This window comes from Lissotriton helveticus, chromosome 7, assembly GCF_964261635.1.
Source record: "Lissotriton helveticus chromosome 7, aLisHel1.1, whole genome shotgun sequence".
NCBI lineage: Eukaryota > Metazoa > Chordata > Amphibia > Caudata > Salamandridae > Lissotriton > Lissotriton helveticus.
This window is the reverse complement of record NC_136068.1, coordinates 391087034-391104815: the sequence shown is the minus strand read 5'-3', so window position 1 is coordinate 391104815 and position 17782 is coordinate 391087034. Positions and strand designations below refer to the sequence as shown.

Genomic DNA, 17782 nt, shown 5'->3' with positions numbered 1-17782 from the left:
ACTTTTTACTTCATTTATTTTTCACACTAATATGCTCTCGGTTGGGTGCATCTTAGCACGTACATACCGCCAGAGGATTACACTACTGGTCCTGAAGAATGCTGAGCGACTCGGGCTCTCTAAGCAGAAACATGTTGACCAAATTTGATTAAATTGAGGACTAGGGGTCTCTAATAAATGAGATTATACCTATGAGTCCACTCATCACCTGTTTTTAACTAGTGCTGGTTGGACTATTAATAAAATAGTTGACAGTCACAACTACGCATTTTTAAATTCCCCCTTTTTTTTGCACTCACTTAGCACAATTGGGTATTTCCATCACTTCAACACACACAAGAACCAGCTCCGCTGTAATCAGGCGTTGTAGCACACTGGAAGGACGCTAGGTCCTTCCAGTGGGAACCCGATGATGAAGCATGTCACCACCAGGTTGGTGAGTGAGGGTTCTTAAAATTATACTGTGTGTTTTCTCTTCACCTCTTTTTCCCAGTCAGTCCCTCACATGATTTTTTGAGGTGTTTTTATGTTGTTTCACTCTTCTGTTGTTTACTAATATTAGGGGTAAGAGAGTGAATACTTATACCCTTACTCTCCTGTTGTTTGATTATGGTATGTATCCAGTCAGATTGGTAGAAGAATATGAAGGGCGAAAAAGAACAGAGAAGAAAAAGAATACAGAATTAGGAAATCAAAGTTATGGTGAAAGTGAATCAGAGGATGCTGTTTTAGAAGAAATATTAAATGGGTAACCGCCCCCATATCAACCAAGTTCTTTATGGAGTACCCCAAATGCTCCGATGGCAGAAGAAAGTTAATGAAACGCCAAGACAACCATCAAATTTTAGAGATTTTCCTGAAAGAGTAGAAACAAGATATGTCCCGAGTACACCGATAGGAGAAGCTAGTATTACAGGAACCCCTGTACAAAGTAATGATTCACACAGAATTGTGCTAAGTGCAGAAAGACGAAGTAATGAACAGCCAAATATGTCTGATTATGAGCGTTCTGCACATGAATTGATTCAAAACCTTACTAAAAATATGGAAGCTGTAACTGTACCAGTAACAATAGGACCTGTGATCCCAGTATTTGAAGATCAGAAAATATAAGAGCCGAGATTAACAATTCCATTACAACAAAGTCTACAGAGAGCAAAAGAGTACTTGTCCTGATTTATCAGAAATAAGGCAGAATGTAAGTGTAAATACACCAAAGTTAACTTTTAACCAAAATTTGTCATGCGGATACCAGACAGGAGCAGAATCCGACTGCTACTCCAGAGAGAAGTACAGATAAAGTAGATTTAACGCAGACACCCATGGGACCATCAGAGTTGAGTGAATGAATAAAAACGTTAAAAATTAAAAGAGCGTAAATTAAAAGTGTTGGATGTGGCTAAATTAAAAGTAGACATGGAAGAATTAATAATTGGAACAATTGGGACAGACAGATTAAAAACTTACCAGGATGATGAGCTCATGTTTTTATGTAAAAGCATAACATGGAGAGCTAAGACAATGTGCGATCAATTAGAAGTGGCATTAATATGTTGTGTGGCGACAAATTATGGCAGCACTCTCATTAATAGCCTCTCCGATTATGCCAGGGCTCATACCCATAGTAGTGTTTGAATACTAGTAATCCCTTTATGTTGCTACGTTTCCGCAGATCTACATACTGGGACTAAAGGAAGTGGTAAACAATAGTTCCAGGGTTGGAATGTCCTTTTGAGTCTGTGCTAACATACTAACTTGCATGTTTTAACCCCTTCCACGCTGATGACGAGCTGGGCTAGTCATGAGGTAGCCTCCTGGCACGCTGATGACGAGCCCAGCTCGTCACGTAACATGCGCTTTAAGAAATCTCAGTGTACGAGCGGAATTCCGCCCGCACGCATGCGGTTAAGGGTTTTCAACAACTCTTCTCTAATCTTTTCCAATACTGAGAAATGTTGGAAATTTACTCCTGACAATGGCAGACGTAAACCTTCTTCCAGAGTTGGGAAAAAAGTGGAGGGAAAATAAACTTGCAAACACTCAGGTTTTCGCATGAGCAAATCTACACATGCATATTTGTCCTGGGTCCCAGGAGGAGGCCCGGGTGAAGAGCAGCAGATGGCAGAGCGGGGCTCCTGTGACTGAGGAGAGAGCCCTGCGCCGTGCTGCCAGAAGTATAGAGGAGCAGGAGTGCTCCGGAAGCGCACCGCAGCCAGCCGCCGTTCAGGAGGATCCCCCGCAAACCGGGTGAGTGGGGCCGCCACTGCCAAGCGCTATCTAAACACATTTTAAATGCTAGCGCATCTTCCGGAGCGTATTCACACTGCAGCCTCGAGCCTCAGGCCTAATTAACGCGTGGTGCCACGCCGTGCCACAAAAAACCAGACAAACACACTTTAGAAGCAAGAACGAGTAACCTTAAGTGCCTTTTACTTTTTTAGCACAACACACTGCAGCTACGCCTGGTGCCAGCAAACAATTTCATTAAAGCATGCGTACGCTTTTTAAATAGTATACACTATTGCTACGCAATCCGAAAAACTACTTATTTGTTCCACACTGTTTCTGCATGAGTTAATGTCCTTGCGCACCATAATGGTTAAGCCACGTAGTACTGAAGGTTAGCTGTGAGCAAAGGATGTCTAGGAGCAAAAGAAATAGCAATTAGGTCCAGTGGGACTGGAAGTTGTTTGTGTGCAAAAAGCATATAGGAGCAGAATACAGATCGGTGGTATTGGAAGTCGTTTGTGTGTAAAAAAAAAAAAAATGACATACGGTGTTATTGGTAGTTGTTTGTGAGAAAAAAACCAATGAGGAATTGGCACACTGAAATGAGTGATTTATTGAAAACCAACAAATGTATAGCGAACGAGCAGGATTTGTAATATCACGTACAAATGAATGTCAAATGGAGCTTCTATCACATGGCGCCAGTGAGACAGCCGCTCAAGCCCTCACAACAAAGCCGGAAAAACAAAGTAATTATCTCGGCATGCCGCCAGGCGCCCCACATGCTGCTGAATGCTAGCACGTCTTCCAGAGCGCGTTCACACTGTTGACTCTCCTAATTAACGCGCATCAGCTGTACACACTTTGTGGCAAGCGCGTCTCAGAAGCACGTCCACAGACCACAATCGGCACGTGCCCCGGTCTGTACCACTTGGGAGGCAAGTCCATAACAATAGATCTCGCTGGCGACAGCGCTTTCGTGCTGCATCGCCAGGCGAGACCTAAAAAATGTAAAGGGACACCAATACTAGTGTTAAAGCCTTCTACCATTTGCCCTTTCCCTATGGCTAACTCAACAGCACTTAACACCAATAAGTAGCAGCATTCTGATGTAGGGATCTAGATTTGTAGAGCATGTATTGTACCGTTTGCATTCAACACAAAACATTAACCATTTCACTTGCAAAGACAACAATATAGATAAGCCTTGCAGTAAGCTATCCAAAACTACCCCCCAATATCTTAACATTCCATACAGTCTCCTGACACTACATATTACACCAACCTTATCTGATATATTCAGTTCAGAAAGGTCATATTAACCCCTCCCATGCTTGTGACGGAACCGCTCCGTCACGAGCCTCGGGTGGGCTGTGCTGGTGACGGAGCGGTTCCGTCACGGCCCGCTCTGCGCGGCGCGTTATATTGAGCGGATGGGGCTGTGAGGGAACCGCTCCGTCACAAGCACAGCCCACCCGAGGCACGTGACGGAGCGGTTCCGTCATGAGCATGTGAGCGCCGTGTGCCCCTCCCCCCTAGCGCTGCGGCGGAATTGCCGCCGCAGCCAAAGGGTTCAAACTCCCGACAGCACTTCTCAAACAACAATGCATATTGTGTAGTCCTGTCCGGACATACTTAATATTCGCTCAACCCAAACTGAACAAGTTAGACCAACCAAATGATAACTAAATGTACACAACATGGAATCAAAGCAATGTAGTTAAAAATTGATGCCACATGAACAACATACACTCCTCCCCACACTGACATCTTCGAAGCATTCATAAGTTAGAATAAAGATACTACCATACATCAAATGCACAACATTTCCTAAAAGCTAAAGCATATACTTTTGATGACAACCTGGTTAACAGCCTACTCAGGCAAGGCAATGGACAACAGCTAACCCCAATGGAACAAAATAATTAGCTACGTTCTATAGCCTAGAAACCCATACACAAATACACCAGCAAGTTTCCAAACCTATCAGACTAAAATATATTTAACCTATTAACCAATAAGAACCATTTTAGTAACATTATGGGCAGAATATATTGGACAAAGCAATCGCCACTAACAACCAGCAACTGAAAATCCCAGAACGGTTTGGAAAAGGCACACTGATGCCAAAAGTAATGTGGTACCATTCAGACAGTAGAAGTGAACTAGCCAAAGGGAGATAAGATAATGAGCCCTAAAAAGAGCAATATAATATATATATTATTGTACTAAAGCAAAACATTATGGATCCACACATTGCATAGAACAGTGGGAACCCCCACTTAATCTTTACGGAAACAAGCATTCTAACAAATACACAAATTTAATCCACATACAAATTTTTTTTTTTTAACCTCAAAATTTTACCTTTAATAGGAAGGTTGATGCTTTTCTAAATTTTCAATTTAGGCCCCCCATCGCCCATACTGTATTCTGTTTCATGTACTTGCACAGTTCCCACGAATCAACCGGAGGATTAACAATAAATTTTTTGCCTCCAATTTTTTAATTGCTGCACATTTACAGAACATTACATTTTCAGTTTTGCATTTTGCCTGTATATGGATATCCACTTTAGAAATCTATTAATATTTTATTTACCAAGCAGTTGCGAACCACCTGAGAAGGCGTTATGAACCTCCTTGGGTTCCCAGACCACATGTTAAGAACCACTGGCATAGAAGGCTTAGAGTGCCATCCCGGCCATACACCCTCCAGCCCACTTTGATTTTACTCCAGACCAGCCCTTCAATTTATACTGCAGAATTAACAGCCAGTTTTGAGGAGTTAGAGTATAGCGTAAATAGGAGGTCTAAAAGTCCTAGAAATACAAGACTGTGTAGGAGATTCAGTGGAGGGCAGGGGGATGTTGAAGGGAGTCCGAGAGAGAGGGGAGAATTTTGACATCTTGACTGAAAGTAAATGTGGGAGGACTTTCCAAGGGGACAAGAAGAGTGCTGCTTTAGCACAACAAGGAGAGACTGGTCACCTAGGATGGGAAATGATAGGGGTGTAAGGAGGTGTTCTCCAACCATTCTGCCACTCAGTCACCCACAGTTGCATCTTGTTTTTCCTCCGCTTGCAAACTGACGTTGATTGAGTGAATGGAATGTTTCAACCAGTTTTTAGCCAGGACCTACTATCATGGTTTTATCTAACAAACTAAGAGATTGAGAAAGGGTAGGGTGTTGGAAGGAAGATGGATGAATCTGTGTGTAACAGACTCCCAGCTGTTAAAATTCAAGGTCCTCTCATAGAAGCCAGAACAGATACCTTACTTTCTAGTCTTCCCTAAAAGCCAGCTCACAAGTATAACTTTGGGGGGGAAAAAACAGGTTTCATGCAGGTGGTACGGGTGGGGTAGTCTAAGAGAGGGTTACATTTTTTTAATTTGTATTTTTTAAACAAAAATTAAAAACAAAAATATATATATTTATATTCACTGAAAAACCCATAGGTTTCAGTGACATTATCGTTAGAAATTAGCATTTAAAAAACCTTAGAAATTCACTGAAAAAAACATAGGTTTAAGGGACGTTATAGTTAGTTGGACATTTCACTCGTACCAAACCACAGAAATTCCGCCATTATAGTTAGTTCAGCTAACTATAACTGGCACCCCCGCAATGCACTGCTGATGAAGTCACATATTACATCATTCACGACATGGTCAGTGACATCACTGGTGACATCATCCACGTGAAAAGCTGATTCACCTCTTCACACTCTAATATAACCTTTGATACACCCTGGCGCGTTGTAAGTTGGGGATTAAGTCGCCTTAAATCCTGAAGGTCCCTGGGGGCCAACTAGCCCACCAGGTACCTCCAGTATGCACCAGGGAGCTCGTTTGCAGAGTGCTGCAGGGAGGGGGCTGACAAATGCAAAAAGAACTACTGATGGACAGAATGCAGAACAATGTCATACATTCACCCCAGTACAGAGATCAGGGCCTAAATCCATCTTTTTTTGCTCACCATGCCATTCCAGTTTAGACCCAGCCATATGCAAATCAGTCTTGACCCTGCGCCCAATGGGAACAGTCCAGCCCGAACTGCCAGGCCCTCCCTGGACTGCAAACAAGAATCCTAGGACCGGTTTCGGGGTTTCACCACTCTTCAACCAGGATAGCTTGATTCCAGTGGCATGGAGAGCACGGGACTCATGTCTGAGCATACCCGTCCCACTCGGGGTGACAAATGCAAAAAGAACTATTGATGGACAGAATGCAGAAAAATGTCATACATTCACCCCAGAACAGAGATCTGGGCCTAAATCCATCGTTTTTTTGCTCACTATGCCGTCCCAGGATGCTCGTTTCCGGTCCAGGGAAGACATGGCTTGGCAGTTCGGGATGGGGTGGCGGAGTGAGCTAAAGAATGATGATGGATTAAACCCAGTTCATTTGACTGGGGGTGAGTGCTTGCATTGTTCAACACTCCTACCATCATCCCCTTTGGTTTTGCAGGGAGGGGGCTGGGCCTCCAGCACGGTGCCAGCTTTTTATTTTCTTCTCTTCAGAAGGGGGGCATGTGGCCCCCCTACTTTTCCCAATTTAGGGGCCCTGGGGACCCCATCCCTCAGGGCCTGACCCCTATTTTTAATTTTGTTTTTATTTTATTTTTAAAAAATGGGAAGGTGGTCCACGTGCCCCCCCTCCAAGGCCAATTTCGGCCAAGAGGACCCCATCCCCCAGGGCATGGCCATATCATTTTTTAAATGTTATTTTTTAATGAGGGGGCTGCATTGCCTCCCTCCTGAGGCCTCTATTAGCCCCTGGGACCCCATCCCCCTGGGATGTGCCTCTTTTTAAATTTGTTTTATTTTTTATTCAGTTATTACAGTGGAGTGGTGTGGCTCACTGGTTAGAGGCGGCAGACCCGGGAGCAGAAGTCGGCCCAGGACCAGGGTTCAATTCCCGACGCGGCAGGGTCGTGGACCAGGGTCAGCGGACTCGACAATTCTCGCCTCGGTGCCCACTCTAACCTGGGGTTCCACTCGGCAACTCTGGGCATTAGCTTGCCTAATCTCCACAACGGCCCCATCAACGCCGGGGATGCCTGGCTCCACCTTGGGGATTCCAAGTAGGGACCATCCCACAAGGAAAGCCAGGACGGATTCACCAGCGGTATACAGCGCCGGGACGCCCCTTTGCTGGGGCAGCTGTGCGCTTTACAAGTATACGACATTTAACATTCCTCTTCTGGCCCCAGGTACCCCATCCCCCGGGGACGGTCCTTTCCGTGGGGAACCGTGAAAGGGGGCCCCAATGCCCCCAAGGTCCCTGCCAGCTCCCCGCCTCCTGCAGGAGCTGGCATTGCTTTTCCACAAGGTGAGCTACTGACATGTAGCTCCCCTTGTGGAAAAGAAACCTGCTTTGCTTCATTGAAGCGAGAGCAGGTTTCCCTGCTCTAGCTTCAATGAAGCAAAGCAATGTTTGCAATGACAGGACGGGAGCCCCATGGCTCCCGTCCAGTCATTGCAAACAGCAGGGTCCCAGGGGTGGGCACCCCGGGACATTGCAGGAGCCGGCCCTGGGTGGTGGCGGTCCCCTCCCAACGTTTGCAAAGCCCCGGGGAGGTGGTGGTCCCCGGGGATCCGTAACGGACCCCGCATTTAAATACAAAGTGCCCGGGGTGGTGGTCCCCGGGGCAGTGTGGGGGAGCTTGAGCCCCCCCCACACACACATTATCACAGCCCCGGGGAGGTGGCGGGCCCTGGGGCCCACAAAGCCCCCCACCCTTATTTAATGAAGCCCCGGGGAGGTGGCGGTCCCCGGGGCAGGTGGGGGGGGGGGTGAGACCCCCCACCGCATTTTTTGTTAAAAAAGCTCCAGGGCGGTGGCGGTCCCCGGGATGTGGTGGTCCCCGCTAGTTTTGGCAATGCCCCCGGGACCTGGCCCACCCGGGGGCCTCATTAAAATTAAGCGCTGACGCCCGCCCTTCGTTGGTTCATAATTTCAGTGGGATTGGCGACCCCCACGCAATTTCCGCCGAAAATTATTATTATTATTATTATTATTATTTTTATGTGTTTTTTTGGCCCTGGGGGTCCTTGTGGGGCCCCCTTAGCAGGTCTAGGGTGTTTCTACTCTGCCCTTTTTTCTTGTTTTTTATCTTTTTTTCACTGTTTTCTTGTGACTCGGTTCTTAGAACAGTCACATGATGGCTGCCAACACTTCCTGGTTTGGAGTGTTGGCAGCCAATCAGAGTGAAGCTCGTGCACAGGAGGGTTTGTGAACCCACTGCGGCATTATATATTAATATCCATTTTCCAACTTGCTTAAAAGTGATTTAGTTACATCCCATCCAACTATGGGATAGCGCAAGATGTGGTGCATGGTACCACTATACAACCTACAAACATTTTTTTTTTTTTTTTTTTAAACACTTCTGGCAATTGCACATTGATCGCTTGATAGAGGAAGTGGAGTCCCTCATTGGCCAAGACACACTGCCTCAAGTACAATTAGGGTCTATTGGGAATTGCACCAATAAAGTCTCCCTTTCGAACAACGCAGGTGTAATTCCCAAGACAGCAGCTCACCAAGAAGCTAACGCAACTGCTGGGTCGACTAATAAGTGCATTTGTCTGCTACCCATACATAGATATTTAAAAGGCCATTTTAGTAAAGCCAAAGCCAATGATTAACCCGAAAATCAAACAACTTCTGTTTTAGTCACAATGCCTCGAGCAACAAGAATGATGTTGCACGCTCATATTCAATACTGTGCAATAATCATTTTCTTTACCTTACTCCACTAACAGTCCCAAACTCAGCAACACCCTGGTGCAGGTTCTCACTCAGTATATGCCGTCTGCAGCAGCTGACGAACCACTTCACCTAGTCCACTGCTTAATTTAGAAAGGAGGTGGTGAGGGGGGCTTAAATACTATGGTAGAGCAACTCTAGCTCTGACAAAGATTGATGGAAGATAAAAGAAACACTACAAGTTGCGAAACTTGTATTCCACGCTGCCCAGAGAAGCAGTTTTCAAGTGGGAGCTGTAAACCTTTGGAGCCTGGTAAACTTCTACACCCAAAAGATTACAGCTCTAGGTCTAAATACCCAGAGCAAGCTAATAGGGCGGGCACTGGACCCCACCAAGCTGTAACCACCTGCATATGTTTCACATCTCACATGTCCTGTGTATTTTCCAACTGACCACAAGGAAGACCGTAGTCAAATAAAGAATAGCCAAGTATTTTCAAAACATATTACTTTCAAGCAGGGCTCTATTATCCCACGAACTACAAGCTCTACTTTCATGGTTAATGCCCCTAAATCTAACCAAACTCATAAGGAACGTGAAGACTCTTTAATAAATAAATCCATCCACTGGATTTGGAGGGAGAGAGGTTGTCGCTTCATCATTGGAGGATAATCTTTGTGCCATCAGGCGTACTCAAATGAATTCAAATTACAATTACGATACTATTAAACGGATCCTTCTCTCTAGGGATTTAGTGGAGAACTTGGTGGCATTCGACCTGCAAACCCCCACATGCAACCAAAATAGTGCTTTAAAATATAGGCTCTATAAGCCTTGCCAATCTAAGGACGGGGGCATTCCCTCTTTTACTCTGGAGGCGAATTTGCCGATGAGGGCAACTGATTAACAAACAGTCCGCTATAAATCCCTCCTTTTTAGAGAACAATATCTCTGGGCCCATCTGATCAGGGCACAGCCGATTGCTTTCCAACTCCCTGTACCCACCCTTCGGATAATCCTTCTTTAGCTTCCCAATTGCTTACATTAGGGCCCAATTACTCCAGGTAAAGTCTTAGAAGAACGATGTCTTGAAATCATGGGGTTTCTTCTCTCTGCCCCTGGAACTCAGGGCTTTATTGAGGCGAATGACAGCTGTTTGTTACAGAAACCTGGTCCCTTGATTTTCAAGCCAGGTTACATGAATTGCTTTATGCCGGCTAGACGTGGTCCTGTAGGTAGACCAGTCAGTTGTTTAATAACTTGGATCCGGTTCAATCTGTACTTAAAAATAAAACAGCTTTGTATAGATTTCCTTGACATTCTGGCTGCTCAAATCATGATAGACCACTCACGTCCCACTGATATTTATAATGTTTGTGTCAGGGGGCCAGGGGAGGGCTTAGATCACCAACCATGGCAATCCTTGAAGAGTCCCTAAGGCAACAGGGTGGTGAATAATTTATAATACTCGCAGGGAACTTCAATTACACCTTAGAGCCATTAAGACAGGAATGATAATAGCCAGGAGGTAGAAGAGGACGTGATCTGGGGTATTCTACACCTTAATTTACCCCGGATATCTAAAAGGACGGAGGCGGCTCTTCAGCTAAAATCTTTGTCCCTAGAGGTTGGGGTGAGCTCTGTGAACAAAAGGGCTAAATATGACAACGGGGGAGGGGGGTTGTGTTTGACAACTTATCACAGTCTAGTTGCATTGATTATGTTCTAACTGATCTTCACCTGTGCCCGCATTTCAACAATATGATTGATGAGCCCAGGGTCGAAAGTGACCATAATTCCCTACGCTGGCAGGCAAAAACACTCCCATTCCTTTATTTACGGACGATACTCTACTCATTACTAAGACACCTAGGGGCCTTCAGTATTTGCTATTTCGTTTTGTGGAAATTAAAATGGCACAAGGTCTTGGGATTCATTTTGCAAAAAGCAAGTTATTTTTGTCAGTCATCGATAAACAAAAAACGTTCAAGGGATGACTTGAGCTTGGGGATACTCTACTAGAAAGGGTAAATGTCTTCACCTATCTGGTCCTTAACTTAATCTACAACTCTGGTTTAGAAGCTGCAAATTGATTTAATGACTAAAGCACAAGCAAACTGCTGATGCATTAATCAAATGCAAAAAGAACTGATGGACAGAATGCAGAACAATGTCATACATTCACCCCAGTAGAGATCTGACCTAAATCCATCATTTTTTTTGCTCACCGTGCCATTCCTGTTTGGACCCAGCCATATGCAAATCAGTCTTGACCATGCACCCAAGGGGAACAGTCCAGCCAAGCCCGAACTGCCAGGCCAGGTCCTCCCTGGACTGGAAACAAGCATCCTAGGACCGGTTTCAGGCTTTCAGCCCTCATCAGCCAGGATTGCTTGACTCCAGTGGCATGGTGAGCAAAAGAATGGATTTAACCCAGATCTCCTGAATGGGGGTGAATGTTTTGATTTGTTCTGCATTCCGTCCATCAATTGTGTGTCTTTTGCTTCCTCGCCCTCAGTGCGCCAGGTATGCCCAGACGTGGGTCTCAGACCCACTGTGCCACTGGATTCAAGCTATCCTGAAGGATGGGGGAAAACCCTGAAATCGGTCCTAGGATGCTTGTTTCCGGTCCGGGGAGGACCTGGCTTAGCAGTTCTGGCTGGACTGTTCCATGAGGCACAGGGTCAAGACTGATTTGCATATGGCCAGGTCTAAACTGGGGTGGCATGGTGAGCAAAAGATGGATGGATTTAACCCATATCTCTTGACAGGGGGTGAATGTTTTGATTTGTTTTGCATTCCATCCATCAATTGTGTGTCTTTTTGTGCCTTAATCAAAGACGCTAGTTCCTCTTTTACTAAACCTCTTGCTCCAGTTTTACAAATTTATGAAGCAAAACCAGTTAACTGTGTATGGCTGTGAGTTATGGGGGGGATTTGCTAACCTTCTCCCTCCCATAAATGCAGAGAATAATTTATTGAGGAACCTGACCCATCACCCTGCTAGCACTCCATTTGTACCACTAATGCTCTCTAGGAAGGAAAAGTTGCCAACAAAGCCTAACTTCAGCCTCTATTGTTTTGGTGAAGGTACTGGTCTCAACCTAAATTGGCTCAGTACAGATCAGCCCTACAGGATATCCTAGAGGCTCATACATTCAATAAAATCTACTGGCTTTGACCAGTCAAAATGTTTTTAATAACTATTGATCTCCAGTCCCTATGAGTAAATCCCTCTTCAGCAACAGGGTACTCCTTTTTGATGATCAAAAAAACACTATTGCATTGGGTCAGACAAACAAACTGATGCTCACTCAGCCGCTAGTCTTTCCTTAACTGAAAAATGTTTCGATATGAAAAAGCAACCTTGAGCCTCATTTGGATGCCATCACTGTTCCCCCTTGACAGGAAACTATACTTTCAATTTAGGGTCGCCGCCCGCCGCCCCCGCCCCAGTGGACATTTACCACTAATTGGGTTTCAAATTGCGATCTTTTATGTCCAACCTGTAACATCTCAATTGAATCCCTTGGCCAGGTCTTTGCCTATCCAGGCTACACGTTAGCACTGTCAAAATGTATTAAGCCACTTCGTAGGTTAGTGGGTACTCGTAGCAGCTGGCCAGCACTTAGGATCCTTAGGTTGGACTCCAACTCACATATGCTTGTGAAATTCTTGGGGTGGATTTGGGTGCTCAGAGCCAGGGCTCTTAACGCATCCTAATGTACTCATCCATGCTTGCAAATAATGTGATCAAATTAAGGTGGGTTATCTATCCGCCCTTCTCCTACTTAACAATATGAATTGTGTTCCCATGAGCCTATGGAGATGCAGGTTTGTTTCATCATGTTATAATGCTTCCATGTATGTCGTGATGCTTTGACTCATACCCAAATGCACATACTTTAATCTGGATAACCGTTCTTTGAGTTTCACAATATTGGTGTAGGCATTAGGTGGAGTTAGTTGCCCCGACGAAACCTTCATGCAATCCTTATTTTCACTCTACTGGCACCTAGGGATGCAGATTTGATTATATCATTTTGTACAATGTCACTAGTATATAAGGATGTGGTTTTAACTGTTATAATATTTGAACACTTGTGTGTATGCTGCAATGCCTAGGTTCCACACCTGAACACTACTATATTTCTGCATCAATTTATTTTTATTCATTTTGTATGCTTTTATTACTTAATTGTCTAATACAGCTTATTTGAAGCGGCAGTGAAAACTTGGAGTTCATCAGTCTAGACATTACACTAAAGAAACATCTAGTTCAAGTGTCCAAGTATACTTTTTTTTATTTACTGCAGAAGAGAATACTTTGTTTCTTGTCAATCACCACTGAATTGATATCCAGGCACTATAAGAGTTCATTAAAAAGAGAAGCAATAAAATCCAGTCAGACGCAATATCCTAAACCTGGTACTAGATACAACAATCACTTTTATACAAAAAGGTAGGTATGATGGGGTGGAGAAAAAAAAGTAAGTGGATAGATACATGGAGAGAAAATAAATAAAAATAATCTAATCCCACCTCAACTCTAACCGAGTTAAAACAAAAAACTTACCAACACTGGTCGCTAAATTTAAAAGGTGCTGTGCTGACAACCATAGATATTCAAGACCGAAAAGGAAACACACACACACAGCTCCTTCAATCGCAGAACTCTATTTGACATTTCAAACTCCTAGCCAGTCCACAGTGTAGCCATTACTAATCACACTACCACAGCCCAGATAGTCTGCTATTGTACATACCGGAGTATGCTGAAGTTGGAACAGAGTCAGGACAGTTATCAAGAGGTGCAGAGTTGCAGTTTGATATCCATGTCAGTTGCAGAGTTGTGACAATTTACTGCAATGATGTTGTGCCTCTTGGGTGAGGTTGCATGTTCTTAAGATAAGGTGTGTCACTGGTGACACGTGTATCAATACGAACAGCGGTTCGAGTTTGTATACATGATTCAATAAGGCAATGCCTTTACTACCAAGGCAAGCACTCTAATGAAATGAAGTGATTTGCGAGCTCAGGTTGCATTACTAACAATGGTTCCAGTATAAAAATTTACACACAACACTTACCAATTTAAGGCTATTTATAATGCTGCCACAATGTTTCCTATTTACTTGCAAACAAATACATAACCATGCAATTAAGATAAGCGATTGTTGCTTTCAAAACATAAAACACAAAAATCTGCAAGAATTTTTTTTTTAACTGGGTGAAGCTTTAAAAACTATTTCTCCAAGGCACCATTTAGTAAAATGGGTTGAATATTCTCAAATAACTAAAACGAAGATAAATAATCGAGATTCCGTGTAAAACCATGGGCAACATTACTCTTGGCCCCTCACCCACCCCTTCCACCACAGTCAAAACACTCGGTGTAAAAATAAATAATCAGCTCACTCTCCATTCACATATTAGTTCCGTGGTATCTTCTTGCTTCCTCACTCTCCGCACTATCCGCTCTATTTCCCGCTTCTTTTCCCCCCAGGCACTCAAGATCATCATGGCCGCACTCGTGATATCGCGACTGGACTACGCAAACGCTCTCTATCATGGTATCCCCGCATACAGCTTGCGTAGACTCCAGATTATCCAAAACCAGGCAGCGCGACTGGTGTACGGCCTTCCTCGTTATCACCACTCCACCCCCCTCCTCAGGGAGCTTCACTGGCTCCCTGTAAAAGAACGTTCCCTTTTTAAGATCGGCTGTATGGCCTTTCAGGCCCGCCAGGGCACTGCCCCCGCTTTTATCACTTCACTAATCCATCCGTATGTACCTGCAAGAGAACTTCGGTCTTCCTCCATGTCTCTTCTTCAGATCCCTCGCTTCACACGGAAAAAGTGGGGCGGGGCCAGCTTTTCTACCCTGGCTCCAACCTTTTGGAACTCACTCCCCGATCACCTCCGCTCTGCTACTCTGTACCTTCCCTTTCGTAGAGATCTGAAAACATTCCTCTTCAGCCAGGCTTTCTCCTCTTAAATTCTCCTCTTAAATTCTCTTAATACTTTCTCTTATCCTTGCTCTTGGTCTCTTTCTCGCAGTAGCCAATCCCCCCAGCGCCAAGAAACCGCAAGGTGTTCGCTGCGCTCTAGAAATATTTTAAATTAGAAATTAAATTAGAAATTAGTAACATTAAATAAACATATTAACACCTGAAACCTTAAAGAAAGTCTCAAAAGTGTACCTCCATGTACATGTGATAGCATGCATGCAGATTTACGACTATCAGGAATTCACAAGAGTTTATAGAAGTAGGCTGTGAACCACGCATAGCAAAAGTGTAAACATGCATTTTTTAATAAGGAAATATACACACGCATATTTGTGCACGCTGAACGCCCCCCCCCCCCAAAAAAAAACTACATTCCAACAACCCACCCCCCACGGATTTTTTATATAGATGTCTGTGACAGGAGTACATTTCCGACCTCTCCCAGCTCAGGATTAGATGGGAGAGGAGTTGGTGATTTAATGCGTTAGTGTGTGTGGGTGCAGACTGGCTTCCAGGCTGTATGCATTTAGATTTGCATAAAGGGGTAACACACAGGATATTGGTAAAATCCAAGCTCTCATATAACGTGCCCCAACATAATCAAAGGGACTATCAGAATTCCACAATGACGAAAACGCGGCTTATTTATAAAATCCTCATCATCAGATCATTTATAAAATGTTTACACATCTGCTGATAATTCCAAAATGCTTGTCCAAATTGACTATATATTTGCCATTACGCAGGTTGTATGCAAAAAAAAAAAAAAAAAAAGAGAACTGTAACCCGTGATTTTAATTTTACAACGAGATGCCGTATATTTGTGCAAACCATCTTTCACCATCCCAAGTGCGTGGGAGAATTTATCGGGAAATACCTGCCACTGCTCAGTATTCCTGCTCCACGTGATCCTTGGAGAAAACAGCCCCAACAGTCCATCCCTTTCAAAGCACGATAACAGTATCCCAAACAACCACTCAAATTAGTGTATACCGTGCTCAGTATTACAGACAATATTGTGAAACCGGAGAATCATCAAGATGGTAATTTTGGGCAGGGTTAGCAATAGACATAAACGCGTTCAAACTCGTAACACATCACCTTGGAGTAGAACCAGGCTAGTAGTCAATGGCAAGGACTAGCCAAAACGCATGTTTCCCCTTAGGGACCAAATTCCCTTTAAAGCTATAAGATTATGTCACGTGTATTTGGAGTTCCAACTAATACACACAATACTAGATCTGAAGTCTGCGGGATACAAAAAAAATTACAACAAATAGGGTACCATGCTATACTATCGAGAGAATTTTTTTTAACGGATTATACAATGGCAGCACTTGCACGGAAATGCGTAGTTCTTGGATAAGTGGCGCAGGCCATGAAGCGGGTGCTGGGAGAAAGCGGGACAGAAACAGCACCTTACAGACAGAGAGGTCGGCCTGTTCCTTATGCTCACGGAAGCGGCGACGCCAGCACAAGGCGAGCCAGCTCCTAAAATGAAGACAACTCGTGAAAAAGGTGAAGAGCAGGTGGCTATCGGCAGCGGATCACACCAAGGAACCAAGTGCGTGGCTGATAGTCCCGTCCGCGTGAGTCTGCCCTAGTGACGAACCTACTTACCAGCGATAATCCAGCCACTGCGGTCTTCTAGATGCCCTCAAGCGTGGGCCCTGGCTGACACGGACATACGAGATCACTTGGCCGTGTTCACGCAGGTCTCCCCCAAAGCACAGCCAACCACTAGTAAAGAGTCAGCATCTCTGCACCCCTTTCGCTGGGGCCGGCCCACTGACGGAAGGCGGGGAAGTGCAGCAGCTAACTGCTGTGCCGAGGGCACGTGCAGGCTCTGAGGCCCGATAGCCAATGAATAAATGACAACCGTTATCTCAGCCAACTAAACGTTGCAGTGTAGTATCTTGGGTTCAACAGCTAATAAACAAGGACAGAAAATTCCCCAAGCCAATCGCGGAACCCATACAGCACCATAACCAATCAAAAAAAAAGAAAACGTCTTAGCCAATCCCGTGGCAATGTTACCTCTGACCAATCACACGTCAGTAAAGGATTTCCCGCTGTTACAGAACATGTTTTTGCCCACGTGATTGGGTGTGTAATGGTTTAGGTGTCAGACGCTACGCTGATCGCTTGCTTAATAGTTGTCAGAAGTCGGTGGAAGGGAAAGCAGGAGTCGACGGATTTCTTTGTTAAATAAAGGACATTTTAGAGACATTCGGGACAAGTTCTCACCTTATATGTGAAGATTTTTTTATGGAGTCATTTTAAGGGTCTTTAGTACGTTATCTTGCTGAGCAAATGTAAGTGGAAGACACGCTTCAGAGAAAGGTAAACAATCAGGGCTTTAAGTGGACCGGGACCTTGCCTGTGTGCAGCACCGGCAGTTGCACCTGCAGTTCTAAAAAGAAAAAGCATATACTGAAACGGGCCCTATCGGGCTCTCCATTTTTGCCCTCACCCTCGGGGTTCTGAATGTATGCCCGCTGTTTCCCGGTATCAACATGAAAATAGAGAGCAGGCAGAGCTCCAAACATACGTGTTGATATAGTTAGGTAAGGTTTGTTTCAGTTGCAACAACCGTGAACTCATTTGTGTAAATCGTGAAATGAATGGGTAATTAATGTAGAGCGGCGTTCGTATAGCTGGCTATGCACACTTTAATGATCTAAAAATGACGTTTTTACAAAGACGCAACATGGTTACTCTTAACTAGAAAGGAAATGCCATGGAACTCGGTTTTGCTCGTGGAAATACTGAAGCTAACATTGTACGTGGTTAGGGAAGGTAAAACAATAATTGCCAATAACACATGTG

The 17782-nt window shown here is 44.4% G+C and overlaps 1 protein-coding gene across 3 annotated transcripts in view; it reads right to left on the bottom strand.

Moving 5' to 3' along the window:
* Positions 1-16763, bottom strand: part of PHF20 (PHD finger protein 20) — a 1067420-nt gene extending 1050657 nt beyond the window's left edge. For all 3 annotated transcript variants that reach the window (XM_078652233.1, XM_078652235.1, XM_078652234.1), the window contains exon 1: positions 16574-16763. The gene's annotated coding sequence lies outside the window, so the exon portion shown is untranslated. The remainder of the gene's footprint in view (positions 1-16573) is intronic.
* Between the last annotated feature and the right edge of the window lie 1019 nt (positions 16764-17782).